We start from the raw sequence: 16,485 nt of genomic DNA on the forward strand, positions 1-16,485 counted from the left end.
CAACTCTGGTGTTTCTATGATAGCACTTTGAAATGTGTGAATATATGCTTGTAGAACAAAAATGAGTTTTAAAATTTTTACTGGGATTTTTCTCTTCCAGTAGCTAATTTTGACAGTTTAATAGAATCTATTTCAGCTGTCATATGCTATGCAAAAACAAAAATGTTCAAAAGACAAATTGATCAGCTTTGAAAGGAAATGTATTGTATTCTTTTGGTTTATGCTGTTAGATTTAATACTCTATGGAAAATAAACTTACTTCAAGTCAGGACATAGGTGTAGCACTACTTTCAAGTCCTTTGGTCCATAGATGTACCTTTGTTTATTGAAATTGTAATAGCCCATTGCTGCATTACTCTCCCAGGGTGGGGGAGATGCGAACAAATATGGAGGATCCAGTAGAGGATCAGTGACTAACCAAAGGGGTGGTCTCATCTACATGCAGTATGGTGAACCAAGGAGTTTACTGAACGTGTAGAATCATGGGCTAGGGGTTACTTGCAGATTGTCAGTGAGCCCCAAACAGCTGCACCACTTTGAAGTCCCACCTCAGCAGGAGGGGTAGTCTACTGAATGCTGTACCTGGCTTCTGTGCATCCAGCACCTTCTGAGACCACCTGCAGCCAGAGCAGCAGTGCGTATTGCTCGTGGGGCCTGGTGTCTCAAGTGAAAGTCATTCACAGTGGTTCCCTCCGTCCAAGAAGGAGGATCCTGTGTCAGTGGCTTCTCTGATTAGAGATGGCAGCAGCCCTGTCATCCCCAGAGAGCAGAAGGCAGTACTCCAGAATTGTTTTCGCTGGGCGAGTTGGTGAAGGAAGCAGTGTGCGGTTCTGATGACTTTGATTGATTTATTTATAAAGATCAGGAGATCTGGGAAGACCTAATCACCAACTGAGAACTAACCATAATGTCCTAACTTTAGGAAAATTTTAAGCCCTGTCTTTATCACATCACAAAATAAATATGTCAAAGCAATCTATTCCTCTTTAATCTCAAGTAAATGAAATTACCATGTTGTCTCTCTCATAGTCTATATAAAACTTAATGTCATGTGTGTATCAGTGTTATACAAACCATCTGAGCTAATAAACTAGTAAGTCTATTCATTTTAGCTTCTTTTATTTACATTATTTTCTTATAAAATTATTACCAAATATCAGTTTGAGGTCTTCAATGTGTATATTTCCTTTTAAATATTCTTATTATAAATAATTTATTTCCATCTAGTTATAAGACTTAAATGCTTATTAGTAAAATGTATCTATGCTCACTTTAGTAAGTAATAAAGCCAGGTGTGGAGGCTAAGGGAAGAGGATTGACAAAAGATTAAGACTAGCCTGAGATACATAGTGAGAGTGTTCCAGACTAGCCTGGGATACATAGTGAGAGTGTCCCAGACTAGTCTGGGATGCATAGTGAGAGTGTTCCAGACTAGTCTGGGATGCATAGTGAGAGTGTTCCAGATTAGCCTGGGATGCATAGTGAGAGTGTTCCAGACTAGTCTGGGATGCATAGTGAGAGTGTTCCAGACTAGTCTGGGATGCATAGTGAGAGTGTTCCAGATTAGCCTGGGATGCATAGTGAGAGTGTTCCAGACTAGCCTGGGATGCATAGTGAGAGTGTTCCAGACTAGCCTGGGTTGTGAGATTCTGTTTCAAAAATGAAAACAAAACAAACCAAACAAACAAAATAAAACCACCAAAAATATCTTTGAAAAATAAATGGTAGTGTTCAAAGTAAATACCATTAAATACCTTTAACTCTCAAGGCCTTTTCTAGTCAAGTGACTAGCATTCATAAGGGTTCCTGGAACAGCATGAATCTAACTTTAGGGTTTTTTGTTGTTGTTGTTTTGTTTTTTAAGGAAAAAAATTCCACATTTTGTCCCCTGCCATCTTAATTGTACCTTTAATATTTTTCAAGAGAAAGCATATACAAGTAAAGCCTCAAGTTTTCATTTCAGATCAGAGAAATGGGAGAGACTGCCAGATTACAAACTGGCAATCATATTTTTAAATTGATGGTTTTATTGGAAAATTGTAGTTGCTCTAATTTCCTCATAAAAGGCATTCATAATTCTAATTTTAGAAAACTTTTTAATTGCAAAAAGTTTCCTCTAGTAAAAGAATTCTGCTTTTATTAATTTTTAGGCATCTTTTTAAAGTGGAGACTATTATATTCATTGGGGTGGGAGTGATAACTGTAGCATTGCATAAGACTGTGCCCTTGACTCAGCTGATTCAGAATTTCCATTGGAAGAGGCAAAAAAAAAAAAAAGTCAGCTCATGCTAAGAGGTAACAGTGTCTAGGGTGATGATTTGAAGACTATACCCACATAAGGAGAATTTAGTAGTTACTGAGTTGGACTGGTTTTGCACAACTGTCCTTTGGGTTTATCCAGTGGTGCTGAGGCTAGGTGGCTAATGAAACAGAGCCTTAAAAACCATTGACATGGTAAGTGTGGATTCCAAGTATTGTGTTTTATCTACAGGGGATTTTGAAAATCTAGATGACTTTGTTGTTTTGATATTTATGTATGTCATAGAAAACAATACACTTCACTCAGATGTCTAAATATGCGTGTGTCCTTACCGAACAGTTTTCTCAGGCAAATAAACACGAAGAAAATGTTACCCCATTGGCTTCTTCTTCTTTGAGAGTGAGATTTTTGAGAGCATCTTAGGAAAGCGTGCTAGGCAACAAAGCCCAGCAGAAGTGGGGAATGAACTACAGAATTTGAACATCACAGAGACTAGTCACAAAAGAAAGAAGACAACTACAGAGATTGCAGGAAGGTGGTGTCTGAGGTGAAGATGTTAAGTGCTTGAGACAAATGGAACAGAAGAAAGGCAAGGGATGTCATGGTTAAGAGAGTAAAGCCAAATGTGATTAGCTTGCTAGTGGAAAGATACTTTGGTTTTGTTAGAGAAGTACCAAGTACCACACCCACATTCTGTGAGCTCAGTAATTGCTTCAACTCCAGTGAAAGGGGATTGAAACAATCACAAGTAGTCACCAGTCCTCCTGCTCAAAGGCAGGCTGTCTTTCATGAAAAACTCCATCTGTGAGAGAAGCATGTGCCTGGAGGACACAAATGGCTGGAAAAATAAGGACCACAGGCTAAGAGTGAAGTTCAGGTGACGATGCAATTTCTAGGCAGACAGCAATTTACTCCATTACCTCAGCCTCAAATGAAAATGTTTCTTGTTTGAAAAAGTGCGGTTGTGTTGAGAAAGCCAGGGAAACACTTTCCCGAAACGCTCTCTTGGGGTGCCTGTCTTGTCAAGGCAGTTCTCCAATGGAGCTGGCCCTTCCTTAGATTCTCCCAGCTTCAGACCCAGCCCTGCTGATCCACTGACACCATTTCCACATATTTTATCATTTCCCAGGAGTCCATCTAACAGGAAAGCGATGGGGAGAAGAAAAAGGGTGGGGGATGTAGACATGCTCCTTTCAGTAGAAGAGAGAATGGCTGTGGACGAAAGGATGAAGGCAAGAAAATCTTAGAAGTACAAAATCAGAAAGATGCTTCCCTGATAGGAAGTTCAGTGACACACACAGACTCCTAAGACGTGAAGTGTGTATCTATTCTCCACGGTCCCCTCTCTCTTGGCCCACTTTCCCACATGCTGACCAGGCAGCCGCTCAGAAACATAAAATCTTTCAAGCTGTTTCCCAAGGCTAGGGATGGAGATGGGAGCTGCACATTCTCCTGCTTGCAGGCAGTACCCTTGCAATGATGTTAAGGACTCTGGCAATCTTCCCCACCCTGCTGAGCACACACTTCTGAAATGCAGCATGAGGTACCTCCTGAGGTAGGAAACACACCCACAGTAAACAAAATTGATTCATCTTGATTTTAAAATCCTTCCTGTGTCCCATATGTTATTTATCTTAAATGGCATTCCCGACTGATTTAACATTTATTTACTAATTCATTTAGATCAGAGACTTATTTTCTAATTAGTTTCCCTTTTACATTCCAAGTTATTCACAGTAACCCCTTGTTCCCCTTCCTTTTAAATGGCCTAGTTCATATTCTGATAAGATGTTCAGAGGCCTCTTTCTCGGCTTCCTAATTGCAGCTGAGTTATCATATCTCATCTGACATATGCTTTTAAATGAGTAATAGTTGTAAAATTTGGGGATTTAGAGAAAACAAAGTAGCATCCTAAATTATTCATTAATCAAACCTTTGACAACTATACCAGGTCTGTCACAAAGGCAAAAAAAAATAAAGACTTCTTGTCTGTAGCCACATCTATTAATTAACCATAATTTGAATTTAAACTTAACCAGTGTATGTCTGGATTTCAAGGATGGCTGTCATTTAAAGACTTAGGTTTTTATTTTCTTATAAAAACAATTATTTAAAAAATGGTCTACAGGAACTAAAGTGAAGTGATTTGAAATGGCATCCAAAACTTATTTTTTTGTTTTATTAGCATTTCAACATTTTTGCAGTTTCCTGCAAGTCCATTTTGTTGGATACGATCTATTTACCGAATCTTCATCACCGTGCATTTTTTGGTGTTATGCTGCTTGCTTTGTTGGTAGCTTCAGCTGGATCCCTGCGACTCCTGGCCCCTCTCTTTAGAGGTCTCATCATTCTTTAACATGGCTCCCACTCAGCCCTGTTTTCTCATACTGTGAGATGCAATCCAGTTTTCTTTGTCATGCGTTCAGAGCCTTCCTTCATCTGTCTTCAAAGAGTTTAGAGATGGATTCAGCAGAGTCTCAAAGATATGAGATTCAGCTCCAGTTTCAGAATGACTGCTGTGGTCTTCCATAAGGGAAATTAGGATTATGTTCCTCAAGCAATAGGCTTTCTGGTTTTGCCCCTTTCAGCCAGACACAAGTACATCTGTACAAGAACACGGGGTCAGAATGCAGGGGTCAGTGACTAGAAAACAGGTCTCTAATCTAGAGAGGAGCAGGAGCCCTTATGGTAATGTACCAGCTGCTGTTTTAGCTGAAGGAGACAGAGGGGAAAGGTCATGGAAAGCAGTAGCTCATGACGTCGGCAGTTGATTTGGGGTGGGGGATAAAGGGAGGTTCTGAGAATGGCCAGTGGGCTGTGGAGGGCACAGGGATGTAGACACAGAAGTGAGTGATACTTGAAGACCAGACTAGGGTGTCAGTTGGACACAGCATTCCTAGTTGTATCATACATAAGACTCAAGGCAGCAAGAGACACATGAGTCGACACATGGTGCTGAGGTTCACCAGCAGGAAGATTGGGGGAAGGACAGAGCTGAAGGGAAGCCGAGGGATGAGAAAACCAAGACAAAGTGGGTCTGATGGCACTTGTAGTTCAGCTTGTCAGTGTTGGCGTATTGATGACTCCAGTGTGGATTCATCCATGTGTTGTCTGTGAATGCCTATGGAGAGCACCTATCACCGTGAAGGAGGAGGGGTGGCTCAAACAAGAAGAGCTTGTCTAGAAGGTGAAAAAAAGGAGAAATTTAGGATTTAGATTTCTCCTAAAGACCACACTTGTAATGTACAGTTTTCTGCAAATTAAAATATAGCTACACATAGTTTGGGCTGTAAAATTATCTCAAAAATATCTGGGACTATATTATCTGATGGTAGTGGTTTGAATGAGAATGGGCACTATAGACTCATGTATTTGAATGCTTGGTCCACAGGTGATGGAACTGTTTGGGAAGGATTAGGAGGTGTGGCCTTGTAGGAGTAGGTATGTCACTGGGGGTGGGGTTTGAGTTTCAAAATTTTAGGATATCTCCAGTGTATTCCCCATCTCTCTCTGTCTCTGCCTCTCTCTCTCCCTACTCCTCTCACTGTGTGTGTCCCTCTCTCTCTGCCTTTTACACTTTGGGATAAGATTTAAGCTCTTAGCTACTGCTCCAACTCCATGCCTGCCTGTCAGCTGCCATGGTGGTCATGAACTCTACTACCCTCTGGAACCATGAGATGCAAAGTAAAGACCTCCTTTTATAAATTACCGTGGTCATAGGTGTCTTATAAGAGCACTAAAGTAAACAAGACACTGACTATGAAAAACAATTTCATTCAATGTTTTTAGATTCTATAATTTACTCCAGTGACATGTATTCTAGAATCACATTTGACTACATGTACTAGTGGCATATTATTAATAAAAACAAACCTGAAGCCAGGTATTGGGGTGAATGATGGAAGATCCGAGAAGCAGAACAAGCCACAGCTACCTCACCTCGTCAGTTCTTCGACTGATCCTCTTTCCTCAGACTGGAAGCCTCTCAGTCTTCATCCAGAATGAATCTCAGCTGAGCTGTGCTGCTTCAAAGCCTAAAAGCTTAACCAGCCAAATGCTTCTAGTTTCTGGTCCTCACGCCTTATATATCTTCCTGTTTTCTGCCTCACTCCCTGGGATTAAAGGCTCACTTCTTGGGATTAAAGGCATGTGTCACCAGGCCTGGCTGTTTCCAGTGTGGCCTTGAACTCACAGAGATGCAAAGGGATTTCTGCCTCTGGAATGCTAGGATTAAAGACGTGTGCTACCACTGCCTATCTTCTATGTTTAATATTGTGGCTGTCCTGTTCTCTGACCCCAAATAAGTTTATTAGCATGCACAATATTTTGGGGAGCACAATTCCACCACATTACATCACTACCATTTGCCTTGCCTTGCCACAGCAAGCAGCCTAGGAAACACCGGGGTCCTCTGCCAAAGTTGCATTCCGTGATGGAGTGGCTGAATTGCTTTGGTTTGTGTGAAGGCAGAAGGTCATGGCAGCAAGGCAGAGCCCTTCACTGTAGAGCTGACACATGAAAGAAAAAGAGGAAGCTTCCAAGACCCCACGGTCCTCCTAAGGGCACACAATAATAACCTAAAGACCCTTAGTTGGTCCTACTTTCTAAATAGTGTTCCCTAGAAACCAAGCCTTTTCAAGCAGTGGACTTTGTGCAGACGAGAGCTCAACTGTGACATACTATATTTTTTACAGCTGTGGGTTACATTAGTGGCAGGGACAATTAATTTGGTGTAGAGGAAAAAAAAATACAGCTATTGTGATAGAGAGGATATGCTTAAGCTTTGGAGAGAATCAGAACTTGGTTTCTCCATTTGCCAGGTTTGTGTATTGGAGCAGACTGCTTTAAATTCCTCAGCTCCAGGCCTTTTTTAGAAACACTCTAATAATATACTTTTAACAGAGTTGTAAGAAATAGCAATGCTTTGTATGATAAATTTGTCTTGAAGAACACTGTGTTCAATAAACACTAGAATAGTGGCTATTGTTAATACCATTGTTAAAAGTATCCAGTAACTTTTAGGAGAAACTTCTGAAGTCAATCACTCAATCTCCTCTCTCTGCCTCCCTCTGTCCTTACTTTCCTCTCTTCCTTGGTTTTGTCTCTTTCTCTGTGTTAGATACACTCAGCAAACTTGGAAAGGACAGCCAGAAATCAAACTTGATTTTAATATGAAAATTGTTATCTAAATATAAGTTTTTGTTTGTTTGTTGTTTGTTTGGTTTTTCGAGATGGGGTTTCTCTGTGTAGCTTTGCGCCTTTCCTGGAACTTGCTTTGGAGACCAGGCTGGCCTCAAACTAACAGAGATCAACCTGCCTCTGCCTCTCGAGTGCTGGGATTAAAGGCATACGCTAAGTATTGAAATTATTTCATCTGTACGTATGTGTATATACCTGAATACCAGATCAGAGTAAGGAGAGGAGTTCCACTTTTTATGACGTGTGTTTTATATGACAATGTGGTTACTGTTAAGTGTCCTAAATTTCTGTACGTCAGATGTATGTATGTTCTTACATAATTGCAAGGCAACTAATCTCAAGTTCAATGTCAGTTGAGAACCTTGGTGTTTGTAAAGAGCCCATGGATGCATATACATATTAGTGACATTCATGTGTGACACAGTCTAAGATCACCTGGGAGGAGGGCCTCTTGAGAATGATCAAGAAGTTATCTTTATCATAGTACTTGATGCGGAAGCACCTGTACACTCTGGACAGCACTGTGACTTGTGCTTGGGGTCTTGGGTTGTATAAATGTAGAGAGGGGAATGAGAAATGCTCACAGGCATGCATTAATTCATTATTCTTTTAGTGTAATGTGATTAGTGGCTTCAAGTGCCTGCTGCTTTGACTTCTGCAGAATGGTAGACTGTAATCTTATCTGTGAGCCAAACAGGCACTTCCTCCCTTCAGTTGCTTTGGTTGGTATATTTATAGTGGCAACAGAAGTAACTAACGCAATGCTAATTCAATATATCAAAAATTAATGCATTTCAGAGGGACATCACGTATTTGAGTAACATAGAATAAACAGAAAAGTTGACTCCTTCCATGGGCTGGGGGGCAGTATTCCCAAACCTGCACATTCTGTAAAGGCCAAGGGTAGAAAATTCTATTGCTAATCCTGTATGTATCTGCCACAAGCTTATGAACTTTGTGAATGACAGAATTGAATACTTAGCTGATGCAGTTTCTTCTGCTCGTTTTTGTACATAAACTCTGGCAAGAGCTCCAGAAATATAATTCTTTATTTCCAAAAAGGAAGGTCTTCACAGTGGGCTATTCACAGCAGCATTTGACTCTAGTGCTGTTCAGAAATTCTAGCAGCTACAGCTAGTGTCATGTAGATGAGTTCTTCTGGATGGAAAGGTGTAGAAGAGACAAGGCGAGTCATGCAAAAATTGGACAAAATGAATTTATTTTCATCAAAATATCTTTGAATGCCACCAACAGACACAAATCCCAGAATGGTGAGCCTGTCATTCTGCAGAGAGCTGACATTTCCTTCATTCATATGAGGCTTATGTGTAACTCCTGTAAACATTCTAATATGAGAAAAATGAAGTAATGTTCACTGTCCTGAGCAAACAATACACTGGTGAGAGTTCTTATTTCTCTATCAGATAAAATATGAGTTTAGTAGATGTCTTGCAGAATTTTTTATAAAATACTAGTTTACCTGAAAGAAAATCTTTATTGGAAATTGATTATGGTCAAGAAAGTATTAGAATCATGTATGAAAGGTGAAAATGCATAGTTGTTTCTGATCTTGCTAAGTTCCCCCACTTACCCTTTAAATGAATAGCTACAATTTTCTATTTATATGAATAGGGACTAGATTAGCTGAGACTGTTAGGCCAGTTTTATTATGATGAAGTTTATCATGAATGTGGAAGAGAATTCAGGAATTTTTTTTTCCCAAAGAGGTTCATTCACTTTGGTTTGGAAACTGATTACAGGTTTTTAACAGAAGCATAGTTCAAACCATGGAAATGAAAAGGAATATTTAACATTGTGTTCCTGAGGTTGATATCGAAATGGTAGATTGATAATGGGAGTCGAAGATGACTTTGAAAATGACCTTCAAATTTCTTTGTGTGAATAACTGGATAGAGCCAGCCTAAATGCAGAGAGTTTGGATAAGAGGAAGGTATCCCCTTGGGCTTTCCATTACTGTTGAGCAAGCTGTGGAAACAGGTGGGAATTTGTGTGTTTGCCTAACCTTCTTGCTTTTGAAATCTTTCTGCCAATGTTCTGACTGAAGACAACAAATAAGACATGATCTGTAACATTGGAAGACAAACTATGAGTTAATTACTACACATCTTTGTGTACTGAATAAAGATCTGAGGTATCAACTGGCTTTAATACCATGACTGTCTTAAAGGATACTGTTTCTCTAGTGTTCAGTAATCTAAGCAGAAAAACATTTCCTAGAAACTATAGTTTCCTTTATGTAGGCACCTACAGCTTCTTTCCTCAGCCCTGCCCTCTTGTGTGTGATGGAACTTGAAGATTTTAAATTCAATATACAAATAGAACCATCTTAGTTTTGTGGTTAAGCAAACTAGTAGGTGGGGAAATTTTTTTTTTTTTTTTTTTTTTTTTTTTGGTTTGGTTTGGTTTGGTTTGGTTTGGTTTGGTTTTTGAGACAGGGTTTCTCTGTGTAACCCTAGCTGTCGGGGAACTTGCTCTGTAGACCAGAGCAAGGCTGGTCTTGAGCTCACAGAAATCCACCTGCCTCTACCTCCTGAGTGCTGTAATTAAAGGCATGCACCACCACGGCTCAGCAGTGAGGAAGGTCTTTATGGAACAACCTTGGAACCTAAGCCAATCTGTCCTGTAATAGGGGACACAGATAAAGAAACCTGTCACTCCTAAGTATGTTAGGAAGCAAGTTGGTAGAGCAAAATGGACCTGCCAGAAGAACTCCCAGGCCCCTGTTGGGTAGCAGTGGCACAGTTTTATAGGGGAGAGAGAGATGCCAGGTATTTAAACTGACAACATCACTGCTCCAAGGTCTGGTTGAAGGGAAGGTTTTTATCGCAGAGATGAGGGAGAGGACAGCCAGAGGCATCTGGAAGATTCCAGAGCAGGGAGGGAAACGAGTAGACTGAACCTGGCCAGCAATCTGGACCAGGTCACCAGAGGACAGAGGAAGAGAGCAAGAGAGAAAGACAAAGAGAGTGTGAGCAAAGGAGAACAAGGGAGGGCATGGCCAAAATAGCAGGGTTAGAAAGACAATGAGAATCTGGGGGTAGGGAAGCCCCAGAGATGTCTGGAAGAAGTTTAGGGCAAGGGAGATGGGGTGAGCAGAGCCTAGATGCCAGCATGGAGTCTGAAATGTGTAAAGGGTACTTGTGATACTGAGAGAGCCTGGAGGCCAGCATGTGCTTTGGTATGGTAATAGTCACCACAGACAGCCATTTGTCCTTTCTGCCAGCCATAAGGAAATGGCTCCTTTGGAAGAGGGCAACAGGTTTCACAAGCTCCCGAGGGATGCTAGCTTTTGTCTAACTGCCAGAATTTGGACTTGACACCAGGAAATACACATGTTAATTTGTCAGAACTGTGTGAAATCTGTCCCTAGCATGGAACCTTCTGCCTGGGGGCAATTTATAATTATCTTGAGTCTGTTGTTTTAGAAGGGAGAGGCAGGAGATTCTTGTAGAGTGATCTCCAGCAGGGATTCCTACAGCCACAGTCGTGGCCAGAAGTACCTGAAGGAGGGAATGTTTGCAACAGGTAGCAGAGATCACCTCTCTCTCTTGCTCTGACACAGTCAGCAGATGGAGTGAAAGGGAGCCATGAGTATTTCTACTTCAGTTGTGGAGTGGAGGGAGTTCTTACAATGTCTGCTGTTACCTTTACCTGCCTCACACTTAGGAGCATCTTTAACTGCCAACACCCCATGGGCCAGGTGACAACTGTCATCCTTCTGTGTATCAGGAAGCAGCCAAGAGGGGGAGTCTAAAGAACCGAAATGTAAATGGATGCCTTTGGCTTCTGAGCTCATGCACTTAACCATGACACTCTACTGTCTCCAACAAACCATGTTTGTTTACAGCTTTGAAAGAAGCTATAAAGCCCCATTTTATTTTGGTGATATAAAAAAATTTCATTAGAAAATCAAGGACTTCTGCTGTGTAAGAAGAGCTTTCAAGGAACCCTGATTCTAACTCCCAAGGATGAGCCTTGCTCCCCTCCCATAACTCTGCTCTCTCTTCTTCAAGCACAGTCCATTGCCCCGTCTTTCCTTAAGGTGAACAGGGTTCACCTGTGGTACACGGAGCCACCGAAGCATATGGAAGACAAAACCTAGGCAAAAAAACAAAACAAAACAAAACAAAAAAAAAACCCTTCCAGTTTGGGAATGAATCAGACGAGGAGTCAGGATCTTCCTGTTTGAAAATCATCACTTTCAATTTTCAATGCGGTGCCATAAAAAGTGCCACTTTACCATTCTGGCACTGTAGGGTTCCTTACTTCAACTTTTTGTTTTTGTCTTTCTTTTGTGATCACTCTATGCCTGAAATAGGTGAAATTTGTGGCTTTCCACGGTGTCAAAATATATTGAACAACAATAATTCACAAAGTTCAGTGGTTTCAATGGAAGCAGTGTGCTAGATAATTCCATCTACTCCAGTATCCTGGCTGAGGCAAATGTAGGTTCTTTTATCCCAGTCTTAATTACTAATATTAACTCTAATGTTAATAACTAATATTACCTCACAGCACACTGTAAATATGTCTATGCACCTACATGCATCTATGCCTTTTACAGAATGAAAACAAATTAGAGAGGGCTGCTCCAGAGTTCAAAAGGCTTCCGAGCTGGGCTGAGACAGAGCCCTATGGATAAGAAGGAACCAGCCCAGTGCCTGGAGGAGCCATTGAGGGAGCTGCTGAGGTGAATTAGACAGCAAATCTCTAGAGTCCAGGCCCAGGGTGAAAGGTTGAACTGGCATCTGAGAACAGGAAGCACTGGATTCAAGTCCTGACAGGTGGAAATGTAGTTGGGCTGGCTGTCGAGCAGGCTGCATCAACGGCTCGGGACCAAGCGGAGCTGAAGCTTTAAGGACAGCCTGTAGCATGAATCTTAAAAGGTCTTATTAATAAAATCAAACCTGGAGCCAGGTATTGGGGTGAATGCTGGAAGATCAGAGAAGCAGAACAAGCCACAGCCACCTCACCTTGCCAATTCCTCAGGTGATCCTGTTTCCTCAGACTGGAAGCATCCGAATGGGTCTCAGCTGAACTGCTGCTCAAAAGCCTAAAAGCTTAACCAGCTATAGTTCCTCGTCCTCACACCTTAAATACCTTTCTGCCTCCTGCCATTACTTCCTGGGATTAAAGGCGTGAGTCACCATGCTTGGCTGTATCCTTGAACACACAGAGATCCAGGTAGATCTCTGCCTCTGGAATGCTAGGATTAAAGGCATGTGTGCCACCATTTTCTGGCCTCTATATCTAGTGGCTGTTCTGTTCTCTGACCCCAGATAAGTTTATAAGGGTGCACAATATTTTGGGGAACACAATACCACCGCAACAGCCAGGGACTCTTCTGCTTGTTAGTACTTGATGCCCATGCCAGGTATCAGAGGACAGTTTGGTGTGGAGCCATGACACCACAGTGGTAGGCATGTGTATTTTAAGAGGTCCACGCAGGAGAGTTGTAACTTTTCCTGGGTCTGTGTGTCTGATAAATTTTGGGGCTTGGTTTCCCTGATTTGATTTTAATATACCCATGTGCCCCTACAGTCTCAGTTCACCCCAATAAGCTGATAGGGTGACTTCTTTTCTATTCCCCCAAATAAGTCATTTGTAGCTTGTGGGTTCACATAGGGCCAGCAGTCATCCTCCTGCCGAAAATGGACTCAAACTGCTTATAAAATGGAGTCTCCTAAGACAAGGCAAAGCCTGAAAATCCACCATTTAATACAGTATTGAGTAACTTCTAGTAAGGAATGCCTGATCTCAATCTCATCCCTTGGGAGCTTTGGTCAAAGTTTCCACTACATGGCTCATATAGTCCTTGGAGGAGGAGACTCAGATATGGTGTTAGTTTTTGTTCGTTTCTTTAGTGGCCTTTGTGGATTTAGCCTTCAATGGGGCACAGTGTCATTCTAGGACTAGGTAGAGTCAAGGGGTGTCAGTCTCCCAGAGACTAGGTAGAGTCAAGGGATGTCAGTCTCCCAGAGACTAGGTAGAGTCAAGGGATGTCAGTCTCCCAGAGACTAGGTAGAGTCAAGGGATGTCAGTCTCCCAGAGACTAGGTAGAGTCAAGGGATGTCAGTCTTCCAGAATTTGCTGCAGTAAATGAAAACCTTCAGTGTTCCAGAAAACCCACTGTCTGCTTTGAGAGTGGTGTTGATTCCACACTCTGTAATCACAGAAGCAGAGCGATTGGATCTTAATTCAGACTGAGTCAGTCCAAGGCAGGATTCCAAACAGATAACTGCTCAGTCAACTGGCGTTTCCAAATAAAGTCCCTTCCCATGTATGCTTCCATTCCTTTGAGTAAATGTATTCAGTTGTGGTTAAAAAAAAAAGCATGCAGTTTGTACTGTGACAGCATCAGCTTTTCCAAGCATCATATTAAAGTCTGCTCCCTGCCTCACACCATCTTTGATTGCTTGTTTGCTTGTTTTTAAATTCTCTATTGTCTTTTCTTAAGCACAAACACCCAAATGCTGAATAAAATAGGACAACAGAGAAATGATTATGGTTCTCAGTGTTCTTCATTTTGTAAAGGAGGACACACATAGCCCACTGGAACAAAACAAGAGCAACCTTTTAGCACAGGCTAGAGGTCGAACTCCTTCCTATCTCATCCCCAAATAACAATTGCCAAAAGCCTTAAGAGGAGAAAAATCACACCCCTGTTATTACACAGACCTGTTGTGTCTTATGAAGAATAATAGTTCAATATATATTTATTAAAATAAATAATGTGGAGTGATAGTCATATTTATATGCATTTCTTGTTATCCATTTTACATTTTCTGGTGGTGGGGATTATTATAGACTATTATTTTAAGGTGTGTTACTTTGGTTTGTGTTGCATTTGTTTAACTCTGTGAACCTGTGTTACTTTGCCTGTCTAAAACACCTGACTGGTGGAGTAAAGAACTGAACAGCCTATATCAAGGGGTGGGGGTGGGGATAACAGGCAGAGAGATTAAATAGAAGGAGAAATCTGGGAGGAGGAGGAAAAAAAAGAGATGGTGTTAAAGAAAAGAAAGAAGAAACCAGAGAAGGAGGAGGACTCCATGAGTTAGCCAACCAGTTACACAGCAAGCCACTGAGCACCGAGGAAGAGTAAGATGTACAGAAGTAAGAGAACTGGAAAAGCCCGGGGGCAAAAGATAGATGGGATTAATTTAAAGTTAAGGAAATGCTAAGCTAAGGCTGGGCATTTATAAGACTAAGCCTCCGTGTGTGATTTATTTGGGAGCTGGGTGGTGGGCCCCCAAAAGAGTAAAATACCAACAATGACAGGGGATCAAACTCAGGACCTTGTGCATGCTGGGAAAATTCAGTACCAGTGAACCATACCACCAATGTCTCTTCTGCATGTAAAAGCCTTACCTTTGTTTCTCAGGAGTTGGAATGCAATTTGTAGGTAATAAAACCCTTGCTATAAATGGAATCACTACAATACAAAAACAGAGAGTCGGTTCCAGTAGTATTTGCTTAATATTTCTGTAAATAAGTAGGTAGTCTAGCTCATCAAAGCCACATAAAATAACGTCTTAAGTACTTTTGACATAGGAGGTGTTTAAGGATTGTCGTTTCGTGCTACTGCGCTGGCTGCCCACTTCTCTTTTCAGTGACACTGTGTCTATGAAACATCACATTTAGTTCCAATATTAGATTTGCAGGGTGACAAATGAATTTCTTGATGAAGACAGTAGTGTAAATTTTAAACAAATGTTTTAGTTTCAGTTGTCTGGCATATGATATATTTTAAGAGAGAAAATTTTTCATTCTGATAACCAATTTACCACAATTTCAGGAAATGAAATTTTGTTAGTAATACAGCATATCACAGGGAAAGATAAACACATCACATATTCAATCCATCACTAGTTTTAAAACACTGTTCTTACTTGTATGGCTCTTTTATGTAGAAATGATGTGCCTCGCTCTATAATTACACTCGTGAAAAATAGAGCAATGCATAATAAGTTAAGTTTCTTTTTACGCGAGTGTTTTCATCTGTTAGACTTTTATCTGAATGTGCTTTTGTGTTGGTTTAGAAAGGTGTCAGAGGTCTCTGGACCACAAAAAGCCTGTGCTGCTGGTCAATCTGGCATATCTCATAAGTAATGACTTGTTGTGAGCAGTACACATTTTGTATCCTCTGTATTCTGGCCTAAAGTGCAGGTGCAGGTGCATTGAGCATAGCAGCATTTTTGTTTTTGTTTTTGTTTTGTTTTTTCAAGACAGGGTTTCTCTGTATAGCTTTGGATCCTGTTCTGGGAACTCACTCTGTAGCTGAGGCTGGCCTTGAACTCACAGAGATCTGCCTGGCTCTGCCTCCTGAGTGCTGGGATTAAAGGCGTGCGCCACCACCGCCCAGCTATGCAGCAGCATTTCTTATCCAGTGTCCTTTATAAACCTCGGCACAGTTACCCTGAGCTCAAGGAGGCAATCTGGTTTTACCAGGGATTGTAACAAATTTTAATTTGCACATATTAGTCTCTTTAGGCACACTGGTATCAAGTTGGAGGCCACTTAGTTTCCATATAGTCTAAAAGAAAATGGGAAATAGAAATTGGATTTATTACAGTTTTTCCAAACTGGGTTTCTGCGCACACACACACACACACACCCGCCTCCGCCTCCATTTTGCTTGTAGAGTACTATAATTTTCTAGAAGAGAGGAGACAAGAGACAGGGAATGTGCCAGGGTGGGTGATCAGTCATAAGCTCTTAGAACTGTGGAAAGGCTTTTCATATGAGGCAGGCCACTCTTCTGGCTGGTGGCCTGATGCTGAGGACTTTTAGTCCCTTCTCCAAGCATGGGGCTCCTAGAGGAAGTTTTATTTTTTAAGAATAAACCAATGCTGTGTGTTGCCCGAACACACGTGGTCATCCTTGCATGTTGTGTGTGCGTGATGCATGTGCATGTGTTTGCAAGTGCAGGTGTCTGTGTGCACATTTGGAGACCACAGAAGGTCAGTGTTTTATTCCATCTTTGCCTTATTCACTTGAGAAAG

At 41.3% G+C, this 16,485-nt stretch overlaps 1 protein-coding gene across 1 annotated transcript in view; it reads left to right on the plus strand.

The window, feature by feature from the left end:
* Positions 1-16,485, plus strand: part of Cpne8 (copine 8) — a 189,905-nt gene that overhangs the window by 72,887 nt on the left and 100,533 nt on the right. The gene's annotated exons all lie outside the window — the stretch shown is intronic.

This window comes from Peromyscus leucopus, chromosome 20 (assembly GCF_004664715.2).
Source record: "Peromyscus leucopus breed LL Stock chromosome 20, UCI_PerLeu_2.1, whole genome shotgun sequence".
NCBI classification, from domain to species: Eukaryota; Metazoa; Chordata; class Mammalia; order Rodentia; family Cricetidae; genus Peromyscus; species Peromyscus leucopus.